Here is a 12,935-nt window from a genome sequence, read left to right as displayed (position 1 = left end):
AATTCCGCTGTTGAAGCCAGGCACTTCCAACCTATGCTGTATTCACAAATAGGGTCTTTAAAAAGCAATTAATTTAAGCCAAGGTTTTCCCCAGCTAGGTCCTACACGGTATGATTGATGTCCTTATCAAATAAGGAGATTAAGACACACATGGACACAAAGAAAAAGACGCTGTGAAGGCACAAAGGAAAGACTGAGGTGCTTGGAAAAGATCAAATCAAATAGCACCTTTCTAGACTTACTTTTGCAGATATTGAATACACACACCCCCTGGCGATTGCCATAGAAACCCTGGAGAACGGACATCAGGAATAAGTCATGTATTGATGGGACCTATACAATACAGCTTTGGCTCACAGTAGATAATGGGTTAACACACAGATTCTTTTTTTCAGACTCACAGATACCCATATGCACCTAAATGAATAATTGCCAAGTCAGAATAAAGTTGTTTGGGGTCCTACTTTCATGCCTTCTGAATTTTTTTTTCTTTTTTACCATTGCATGTAAGATTTATCTTTAGACTTAACTTCACAGGTCATTTATTGTGACACATCAGTGGACATGGGAGACCTTTCCCTGATCTCTAGGAAGCATTTCATCACAGGTTATCAAAATGCTGAAACAGAACGTAGATGACTGGGTATTGGAGACAGAATAATTCTTTCAATGTTAGATGTTTTAAATTTACTACAGCTATATTTCAGGTTAAAGAAGAAATCTCAGTGATTTAAATTCTACTCCCTACTCTGGGAAAAATGTGGGAGGTCTATAATTTGAAATTTTTTTCTACAGGTTTGAAAGGAATACTTTCCAGTGTTTTTAAATGCTATTTCAGGTTTCTTTCTGGGCAATATAGGTTCTCATCACTATAGCAGGAAAGACCAACTTACCCAAATATATCCTCTACCTAAAAGATTTGACATCATGGTTAAGATAGGAAATTTTTTTTCTGGCTTATTTCCCTCTTCTCAATCCTCAAGATTCAAGGCTGCAGTAATCACTGATTACAGAAGGAAATGAAATAACAGCATTTATGTGAAAATAAAGAAACAAAAATATCAAAACAGGGGTTCTAAAACAATAAGGGCAACTTTTAGATTAGAAATTGCAAGAGATTTTTGATGTGGATTGTCTGTGTGTGTGTGTGTGCATTTGTACCACACTTATCTATACTTCTGTGTTTGCAGGTAACTATGTTAAATATATATTTTTATATGTAATGCAATAAGGCTAATTCTAAGCCTCTTTTATGTTGCAAGGGAAAGCAGATTTCTTCAATGAAAGGAAACGTATTACCATGAGGTGTGAAAAATCCTCACACATGAAAGTGTAGACCAAGACATCAATCTGTACTAGGAGGTGTTTCATTATAAAGCCAATAATCATATAAAAATTGAAATAGTTAAGCAGAAAGTAGGTATGCAACTTTGCACCGTGTTATTGTTAACAGTGGATATGATATCTATGGAAGGAGCGTTACAATTACAACCTGACTGTGCCTATGGCACCCTGCAGACAAACAGAATATAGCTGAAGCTCTCTAGCTGGCAGGGTAGAGCACTGCCTATTAATACAGAGAGTGTGACTGCACTTTCATGGCAGATTAAAAGCAATGACATAGGAAAGCAACATGGCACTACTGGTAGAACTTTCAGTGTAGAGTCACTTTTTAAAATCTTGGGAACCTCAGAGTTATAGGCTAGCACTCTGAGGCAAAGGTACAGAATATATTGGGAGCATCCAATTTAAGGACATGCCCTGCCCATATGATGAGAATTGAATTCTACAGACGAAGCCAGAAAGTTTCCAGCAGAGCTACAAAGCTGTCTTTGTGTGAGGTTCAATGTAAAATGTCTGTGAGGCTTATAGAAAGTAAAATGACCTGATGTTGATTGCTCATCGGCAACAAGGGGATGGATTCAAGGATTAGACTGAGCAGACCCAGAACAACTGCTCAGTTGCTAAAATCCTGGAAAGAGAAAAGGCTGCTCCACTTCCCATCCAGCTCCCTGCTTGTGGCCTGGGGAAGCAGGCAAGGATGGTCCAACGCCTTGGGACCCTGAACCCACGTGGGAGACCTAAAGGAAGCTCCTAGCTCCAGGTTTTAGATTGGCTCAGCTCCAGTCGTTGTGGCCACTTGGGAAGCAAACCAGTGGACAGAAGGTCTTTCTCTCTGTATCTGTATAAGTAAAAATTTTATGTTGGTTTAATCTATTATTATTATACTACATATTAAAACTCAGAGATCTAAAAAAAAACGTATTTAGCTAATAGTAGTAATCCATTCATGTTGACATAACTAGTATAATTTCTATGAAAAAAATTCTAACTTAATATAGAATGCATTTAATTAAGGAGAGTGACATTGCCTAATATTTTTGCAAATGCTTTAATTGCCTGGATTCTCATGTCTGCTTCTGTGAATCACGGTGCTACCTGTTTTGTTTTTGATTGAGGTATCAGCCTAACCTAATGTAAAAGTGACATTGGAAATGGAAGGATCTTACCAACTCAATGTCCCAGGGAAACATTTCCCTGGTTGAAACTTTGGTTCCATCAGCTTTAGAAAGAGTTCAGGAATAGGTGTTTCAAAGCATGACTATTTGTGCATGCAGTTTTTTTTTTTCTTGTACACACAAGATGACCCTCAGAATCTAAGAAACCATAGCCAGCATTTTATTTTTATTCTGATAGCTAGATTCTAAGTGTCCCAAAAGCACCCATTCGTATGCAAGTACTTATAACAAGCAGATATATAGACACACACATCTTCATGGATTTATGTCTGTGTCTGTATTTACCTAATTCTATGAAAAACAGGATCTTTAAGACTATTGAATATATTGTTTTAATATGATGCTTAATGACATATAATTATATGTCTGCACTCCAAGATTATATGATTAAAATGATTAGGCCATACAATATGATCTAATTGCATAAAATATAAACATTTTTTATATCTTAATTCGAAACAGCAAAAGTACCATCTTAAAAATTAAAGTTTAAAATTTAATTTTTGGTCCTTGCATTACATGTGCCACAATCCCATACTGGCACTGATTCTAATCTTGGCAGATATGTATCCCATCCAGCTCCCTGCTTGTGGCCTGGGAAAGCAGTTGAGGACGGCCCAAAGCCTTGAGACCCTGCACCTGTGAAACATACCAGGAAGAGGCTCATGTCTCCTGCCTTCAGATCAGTTCAGCTCTAAATGTTAAGTATTAAGGTCACTTAGGGAGTGAACTAGCACACAGAGGCTTTTCCTCTCTGTTTCTCCAACTCTCTTTATATCTGCCTTGCCAATAAAAAATACATATATATATAAAAATTTTGATTTTGACCGTAGGTGCAGAAGTGACAGTGGAGGTTATCAGTCAGTTATTTGCATATGTATAAGTATATATATATATGTGTGTATATATACATATATATATAAATATATATATACACTTTTTGACACTATCACTTCAAATCAATTGCTTAACTACTTAATTAAAAAAAAAGATGATGGGAATCAAGATGGCAGAATAGGGTAAGGATATGTTTAAACAGAGAAATACTAACAGTGAAAACCAAAGAGGACACATTCCAGGAAATAGGACAGGACAGAACAACAGGACAGGGGTACCTGGAGACTGACAGACACAAAAAAGCAGTGAAACAAACAGTGGTGATGCAGTGAATAATACCCCAGCAGCATTCATCAACACGATCTAACTCTTCCGGCAGCCGGAACTCCACCAGCAACAAGGTGGGAAGGGACATTCACTGGAAGCTCAGGCAGTGAACCCAGACAAAGAACCGCCCATCCTGCTGATCTGTTTGATTTGACTAGGAGCAGAGACAGAGGAGCAGATCCCAGATGAGCAGTGTGGGAACAGGGTGGATTTCACAACACAGTCCACCGTCTAGAGGTGCATTGGGCAGCATTTTGGTTAACAGGCAAGGCTATGGACAGACTGTGCATGCACTGAGCTAGCAGTGAACTCATTTTTGAATCAGCGAATTGCAACAACATGGCATTCTACAGGTTTCACCCATGATAGGTCCAGGTAGCCCTCAGACCTGAGGTCCAGCAGATCAAGATCTCTAGTAGTGACACACCAGGTGCCATTTCTTAAAGTGTAGCAAAGAATTTAAGCCTGCAAGGACTACAGTGAACTACGCATCTGCTGAGCTTGGCCAGAACTCAATGAGCTCAGTGCACTGCACTGGTCCCACAAGAAAATAATACCGACTATGGCATCATATAGATAAAATAGGTCCATGTGGCCCTCAGACATAACAGCCAACAGGTTCCGACAAGATTACCAACACCAACCACCTAGCTATATAGAATACCTGGTGTTTTCCTAATCCTGGGAGAAAGGTTGTACAGACAACGATGCAGCCACAGCTCGATATCACATGAGGTAGATACTGGTGAGCCAGGAGCTGGGGCTACAGAGACCATGGTGGAAATCTAACATAAGAACCCAAACCTGGAACTTGGTGGATGGAGTGGCACATGTGACTGCAAACAAAAAGCCATGTGCCAAATGCAGTAAGTAAAATCAACTTGTAGACCTGCAGATGACACAGCTTAGAAACCTGCCCCAGGGAAATGAATCTGCTAACCAGAAGTACAACGATCAAGAGCAACAGAAGAGACAAAGGCGCAATGAGTATTACTGAAGACTCCCCTGCGAAGGAACAAAACCCTTTGCCAACCTTAGAGTTAACTGAGGAAGACATCAAGAAAATGGAGGATACAGAATTCAAAACACTTGTTATAAAGCTTCTTATCATCAATGAGAAGCACGTAAAGCAGGTATTCAAATAATTCAAGGAATATGTCACACTGCAAATGAATCAAATGAAAACTGATATACCAGAAGTGAAGAATACAAATTAAAAGTATAGTGGAGACTCTCCAAAATAGAATAAAGGAGGCAGAAGAAAGAATCTCAAAATTAGAAGATATCTCCTGCCACCAGGGGGAAACAAACAAAAGCTGGAAGCAGACCTGGATCAGGCTAAAGACAAAGTATTCAAGAATTGAGAGTCACTATTAAAAGCCAAATATAAGAGTTATGGGAGTCACAGAATGTGCAGAAAGAGAAGCTGGGTTTAAAAAATGTATTCAGTTAAATAATGAGGGAAAATTGGGAAACAGCATCCAGAAGGGGCACAGAACTCCCCATAGTGTTGAACAAAAGCGATCTTCACCAAGACACATCATTGCCAAGCTCTCTTCAATCTAACATAAGGAAAAGATTCTTAAATGTGCACATGAAAAAAAAATCAACTGACATATAAAGGAATGCCAATTCAACTCAGAGGAGACCTGTTAGAGCAAAGTCTACAGGTCAGAAGAGACTGGAGCAATGTATTCCAGATTCTGAAAGGAAAAAAAAAAGTCAGCCCAGGATAACATACCCAGAAAAAATTTCCTTTGCCTTTGAATATGAAATAAAATTCTTCCACAGTAAAGAAAAATTAAAAGAATATACGTCTTCTAAACCTGTTGTAAAAATGATAAAAATGTTCTCTTGACAGAGAAAAGGAATAGCACCCACCAAAACTAAAGACAAATGTGAAGAATATCCCAATAAAATAACAACAGAAGACTAAATCAATGAATAACCTATTGCTAAAATGACAGGACCAAATTACCACCCATTCATATTAACCCTGAATGGAAATGACTGAAACTCATCAAACATCAGATTAGTGGCCTGAATTGAAAAACAAAACCCATCTTTTTGTTAACTACAGGAGACATGTTTCACCAACAAAGATCAGTGGAAACTATATCTCATGGATTTTGATTTGTTAGTTTCACCTCTTCAAAAGCATTTCTCATTAAACTCTTCACTGACTCATAGATCATAAAGAAGCATCATTTTCTTCAAGAAGTTTCCTGATTTTCATTTCTTCAGTGACACATTAGACACATGTTATTTAACTTCATGGTGTTGTTCACTTCTTTTGTTGTTGTTCATTTGTTGATTGTGTGTTGTGGCTTTTCATTTAAGTGGATGTATAGTAACTGTGTAATGGAGACTATCCTATCCAGATGTGAGGATACAATGTAGTATGCATCTCTACTTTCAGACAAAGATGGGCTCCCAATGAAATAGTTTACTATATCTTGACAATACGATGCTGGATTCTCTACCTTTGCCCATGCCCACAATGGTGCACATATGACTGTGTATGAAGAACTATAGTATAGTAATGCTGTAGTAGAACTCAGTGCGGGGACAGGAAATTTAGGAGGGGATGAAATCCCAGGGCCTATATAACAGTACCATAAAATGATAGTAATTAAAAGAAGTACAATTAAAAAAAAAAGGTGATGGAGTCCACAACCCTTGTGGCCCCCATCTGCTCTAACTCTTAGTCTTTCTCATATATCAAGCCAATGGAGTTTGTATCTCAGAAGTGACACTCTGATGTATAATTTAACAACTGTGGATTTCCTTCTTCAGATTCCTGCTTTAACATTATCTGGTTGTAATGGGTTAACTAAATAAAATGCTCTGTTTATGGATCACATAACACTGATAAACCTGGTTAAGATATGGATGTTTCTGGAAAATCTGAAGTTGCTGTGTTCATTCCCAATTTGGACTTGGTGGAGATGTTTCAACTGAGCATGGCAATGACTTTGGCTTGCCAGATGTGCAGGTGAAGGCAGCACAGTACACAACAGTGTCACTTGCTTACAGTCATGAATCTTATTTTCCTATAACGATTTCTGGTTCTGTGAAAGAATATTTTCGTTCTGCTTGCACTTGACAGGTTTTCTTTCTTGTGCCATGAAGCTGTTCAAGTAGGTCTTTATTTTTTTTTGTCTTTAGCAAGTGACCTAGGCAACAGAGCTGCCATTCTGTGCTGGAAGTTTGAAGGCACTGAAGCCTGATTCTGTCTCTCTGCAGGGATGTTGTACGTAGCTGGGGTATTAAGTACCCTTCTAACATTCCTTTCAGAAACTGACATCCAATAAGGAAATGACTTGAGGGGAAATGTTGACATTTTGGAAGTAGCCAATTGAAGAGTTATTTTAAAAAGAGAGAGAGCGAGCAATAATTTCCACTACAACTTTCTACAATTGATAACTTTGGGGAATTTTCCCTACCATATGCCAACAGAGGATTTGGGCTTGGTGTCTTCGGCATACTTCACAGGACTTAGTGTTCAGATGTTTTGCAAAAGAAAGAAAAAAAGTGCTAGCAATATATATATAAACCTGTGCTTAGATAATAAACCTGGGATATGTAGCTGAGTGATACTCTTGGCAAACAGAAAAATAGACAAATAGCAAACTAACTAATTATAGCAATGGTGGTTTGATTAGATCAATGACATTTGAACTGATTTCCAATATGCTTTTCTTTCTTTGTGATATTAGACTTGAAAACTGATTTTTAGTCTAATGCATCTGCAAAAACATACTTCATGCTGCCTTTGTTATTTTGTTTTCTTGTTACTTAAAAATAAATTAGAGGCACTGACATTATTTTAAAGTGTTTTTTAAAATTCTTCAACTGTGTTTCTTCCCCTGTATATTATGAAATCATGTGATGTAGAAATCTTCTGTTGGCATTCAAGATCCATGCCTACTGTATGCAATTTAGGTCAGTGTGGCTTATAATTCATCCAAGGGACAGAAAAGACAATTGTGCTTCTTGGGAGTATATCCAAAATGACTTTTGAAAGGTCTGAAGGCTTTGTTTGGCGAAGAACTGAGCATGAAATCTCTTGGGCTTCCTCTCAGGAGTTTTCCTAAAGGAAATCTTTTGCTGTGTGTGTGTGACATTTAGACATGAGAGTCAAACATTAAATCATTGATAAGATCCACCTGCCTCCTTATTTGGGCTAGTTCATATTCAGAACATATAAAGAACTATATTGGAAAGAAGTATATTTCAGAAAAAGATCAATAGTAGGGGGGCATTTTCTTAACATAATGAAAGTGCTCTTTTGGTGTAGAATGACTTAAGTTATAGTATATTATTTAAAAAAATACCTAAATACCGTTTATTAACTTGACATGATCCTCCAAACATTCTTTAATTCCTAGAAGAAAACTGAGGCATCAGTTTTGCAGTTCTGAACAATGCAATACAAATGACTTTAAGTCTCTTAAACAATTTAAAAATTTTGTTTTTATAGGATAAAATTGACCAAAGTTTCTTATACTCAACCTAATTATAATGTGAAGGGCTATGCTCTTTTTTTAAAGATTTATTTTTATTATATTTTATTGGAAAGGCGGATATACAGAGAGGAGAGACAGAGAGGAAGATCCTCCGTCCGATGGTTCACTCCCCAAGTGAGCGCAACGGGCCGATGCTATGCCGATCCGAAGCCAGGAGCCTTTTCCGGGTCTCCCACGCGGGTGCAGGGTCCCAAAGCTTTGGGCTGTCCTCGACTGCTTTCCCAGGCCACAGGCAGGGAGCTGGAAGGGAAGCGGGGCTGCCAGGATTAGAACCGGCGCCCATATGGGATCCCGGGCGTGCAAGGCGAGGACCTTTAACCACTTGCGCCACCGCGCTGGGCCCAAGGGGTATGCTCTTAATCTAGTAATTAGGACCCCTCTTTGGATGCCCAGATTGTGTATGAGTGTGTCTGGGGTCTAGTCCTGTTTGTAGTTCCTTTCCATTTTTCTGTTGATTGATGCACAACCTGGGAAGTGGCAGCTTGAGTACTTGAGACTTAGCCAACTCAGATGAAATTTACGGATTTTAGTTACAGTATGTCTCTGAACCAACTGATGCAAGCATTTAAAGAATGAACCAATGAATGGAAAATTTCACTTTCTCACTTTCTTTTGCTGTTATTCTGTCTTTAAAATGAAATGAGTCAATTAATTAAATAATAATTTAATAATGCTTAATAATCTAAATACAACTACTTAGTGACAAGTATATTATGTGAGTAGATTATGGATCATTGAAATTGTTATCATTAGAGAACAGATACAATTTTTAAATGGTACTATCAGACAATAATAATCCATAACTTTTACCTATGCTTACTAGTAGTTCTTAATATATAATTATGCCAAAAACCTAGGTTTAATTAAAATTAGAAATATGAACTGTACAACCGAATTGAACAAATATGTATAATGTTACCAGTGCAAAAAAAGATGTTTGTTATTATTACATTCATATGGTTCTTTCAACAAAATTCTCAATGAATAACATGTTTGTATACTGAGATTTCAATGAAGTAAAACAAAACCCAAGTTGCAACATGGCATTTGCCCAGATGGTGCTCTGGGGAAGGAATTGCAGTTCCGTGGGGGAGATCATGCTTTCAGGGTAAACATAGTGAGTTCTGAACCGTGATTACTCTTTAACTCAGATTATTCACTCTTCATTAGGTGACTTACTTCTTAAATCTTGATGTCACTTGCAGAAGGATGTGGATCAAATGACGGTAGAGTTAGCAGTTTTAAAGAAGACATTTGAGTGTGTTATTTCTACCAATAGCTCACGAAACAAGATATTTTTGTGTTGATCCCAAAATATTTTGCTGACATGTGCTTTTTTCTATTTTCAAATCTTCTCTGTGCTTCCTACAAATCATCCTCTTTCTACTCTATTAATTTTAATATTGTTTTGACGCATAGCAAAACTGACTAAAATTGCATTCTGTAATATTTTTAAATGTATTTATTTCTTTTTTACTTGAAATGAAAGTGACAGTAATACAGAGATAGTGACACAGAAAGGTCTCCAACCCTAGGTTTATTCCTCAGTTGCCGACAACGTCTAGGGAGGGACCAGGTTGACAGCAGGAACCTAGAGTTCAATGTGAGTCTTTCATGTGAGTGGAAAGATGCAGGTACTTACATTAGCAGAAATCTGGAAATCTAGAGTCAGGGTGAAAACTCAGATACAAGGTGCAGCTGCACTGAGGCATTTTAACATTATGTCAATAACCTCCTTAACTTGATGACACTTAGCATATTTTTTTTCACAGTATGCATGTCTGTGATTGGTAGCATAGGACACGATTCTCATGAATCCTTTAGATATATTTAGTGCACTGTATATGTGGCTCATTCTTGATTTTTGTATTCATTCTTAAGCAAATTCTTTATGAACTGAATAATGCAACTGACAGCAATTTTAAAATTGAAATTAAATTTGTATAAAATCTTAAAAACCTAAAGAAATTAAAAGTAATCTCTTCTAATCATGTTCATAAAACTGTTTTCTATATTTTGAGCCATTTTTATTAGCATCAAATTCATATTTCTAAATGCATGAGTTAATGAGACAGTACACATTGAACAGCTAGTCTGAGAGCATTTTGTCCATAATAAATATCTCCAAAATCTGTAAATAATGTATAATAACAATAAAATAAGGATTTACCATGTGTGGAGCAGTGGTATCTCAGTTTAGTATGTACACATTATAACAGTCATGGTAACAATCCAAGAGATGAGCTTTAATTAAAAAAATTGAGATTATGAGACTAAAACTAACAAATGTTGATGCAGGTGTGACTAGGGAGCCATTTAAATAAGGTGAAGAAAATTAACGTAGAAACCTTCTTTAAAAAATGAGCATCAAAAAGGACAGATATCATATTTTCTCTCTGGTATAAGGTAGCCTTCATACAAAATTCAAGCTCAATAGATATATAGGATAACAAGCATGTACATGCACTCATCTATAGGAACTGTATAATAGACTATCATATTGAGAAATGAAGATACAAATGTAGTATGCATATCTACTTCCAAATCAAAGATGGGCTCTCAATGATACGTTTGACTATATCTTGACAATGGATGCTGGACTCTGCCATTGTCCATATCTACAGTGTCCGGAATACACCTGCATAGCATAATGAAGGGCTTATGACTAGTTTTGAAAGATTATGTTATTGTAATGATGCAGAGGAAATCAGTTGGGAGGATAGCATTCGGGGCCAGGGGCATCCTATGGAACTGTATCATAGATTTAATCAATTCATTAATTAAAAAGTTATCATCCAGGGATAGTATTATGGCACGGTAGATGAATCCACCATTTGTGATATTGTATTGGAGTGTACCTTGTGGCAGAATAGATGAAGCCACTGCTTGCAGCTCTCATCCTGTATTGGAGTGCCAGTTCAATACTGGCTATCCTGATTCATAACCTGTATTTTGTTAAGGCACCTGAAAAACCCAGTATGGATGACCCAAATGCCTGGGCCACTGCTGGCTATGTGGGAGATCTCGATGGAGTTTGAGCATTCTGCTTTGGCCTTTCCCAGCCCACACCTGTGTGTCCATATGAGGAGTAAGCCTAGACTATGAAAGATTCTCCCTCTCTCTCTCTTCTTTCTCGTGTTTGCATGCGTATGTGTCTTCCCTGCTCTGTCTCTGTCACTCTTTACAAATAAATAGATAAATAAACATACTTCTAGTAAAGAAAAAAGGTGAGTGAACTTTTCTGACCATACCAAATTCTGCTAAATTTCCAGGATTCGGTGACTGAGGAATGATATTCAAATTTGAAACTACTTGTTTGAGTAGAAGGATGTTGTGTTCAAGAGTGTTCATAAAAGAATTAAAAAGCTTTTATCGCCCTTTCTCCATTTAACACACAGGCATTGCAGAATTTATTTAAAAGCCTGAACTTTGTATATGAGACTTACAGCTTAAGCACAACATTCCTATTCCCCATGACAACCACTGTTTATTATCTCTCTACCCTACCTGGAAAGGTTGTAAACCAGTCTTGTATGCAGTTTTTTTTATGGTAAAATTCTTCAGAAAAGCCTCTGAAACTAATCCAAAAATCTAGAAAAGTTTATAGAAAGTCATACACCACCATAAACTAAAAATGCAGGCTCTGCTGACAAATCCTATGCATAAAACAATCAAACCATACATTTGTAAAGCAGATATTTTATTTTCTGATACTTTCCCTAACATCAAACTTTTCCTGCAAATTAAGTCAGGAATATGATAGTCTGATGATTAAGGACAAACCACACTCTGAAATCACCAAATACGCTTTCATACCTAGTGCGTTGGAATGAGAAATCTGTGTGTACATTAATATGCTATCTATTGATCTATTTAGCTAGATGCACACTTGTCTAGTAATCTATTAAAACATCAATGTTATCTGTGTAATACATAGGTATATCCAATCCCTCCACCATCTAAGGAAAAAATAATAGTAAAGTTACTAAATCATTTTTTGGTAAATTATCCACATAGGCTAAAGAAATGGGATAACCTAGACCAATGGTCAGGATAAAAAATAGAGTAACAGATATTAGAATAATGAAAGAATTAACATGACTGGATTGACCATCGTTCCTCCTACAAAGTCTGAATAGCCAACTGGCGATGCAACAGAAACAGGGAAAATATATTACTACCAAAACTGTCAGCCTCAAAGACACAGGAAGATGACCTTATCATTTTAAGATAATGAACAAAGACCTATGAAGCCAGAATCTGAGAAGGAAAAGAGCTACTCCTGTTTTAGATATTTCCTTATTTTAGAAACACTAGGAAACGTATTCTGAATTACAGTAAGAACTGTGGAATAGCACTGCTATTTCTTCACTGTTCCAATAGCAAGGCAGGGCTGGGTAACCAGAAAATATGACAGGAAACTTAAAATTGTTGAGAAAATGAAACCTTAGAGCTGGGCCTATAGTACTCCACATTTTGAAGGATGTTATGCACTAATGTGCTTAACTATCCTATTGAGTACTAGCTAGCATACTTTTTAAAGATTTGTGTATTTACTTAAAGTGTAGGGAAAGAGAGAAGGCTTTTCCCAGTACCATTTCATACTCCAAAAGACTGCAAGTGCCTGGACTGAGCTATTCTGAAGTCAGGAGCCAGGGTATTCTTCCAGGTCTCATGTGGCTGTGGTGGCCAGGCACATTAGCAGGAGCTAAACTAGAAATGA

This window comes from Ochotona curzoniae, unplaced genomic scaffold, assembly GCF_017591425.1.
Source record: "Ochotona curzoniae isolate NIBS_2020 unplaced genomic scaffold, NIBS_Ocur_1.0 scaffold_2587, whole genome shotgun sequence".
Taxonomy (NCBI): Eukaryota; Metazoa; Chordata; class Mammalia; order Lagomorpha; family Ochotonidae; genus Ochotona; species Ochotona curzoniae.
This window is presented reverse-complemented; position numbering follows the sequence as displayed.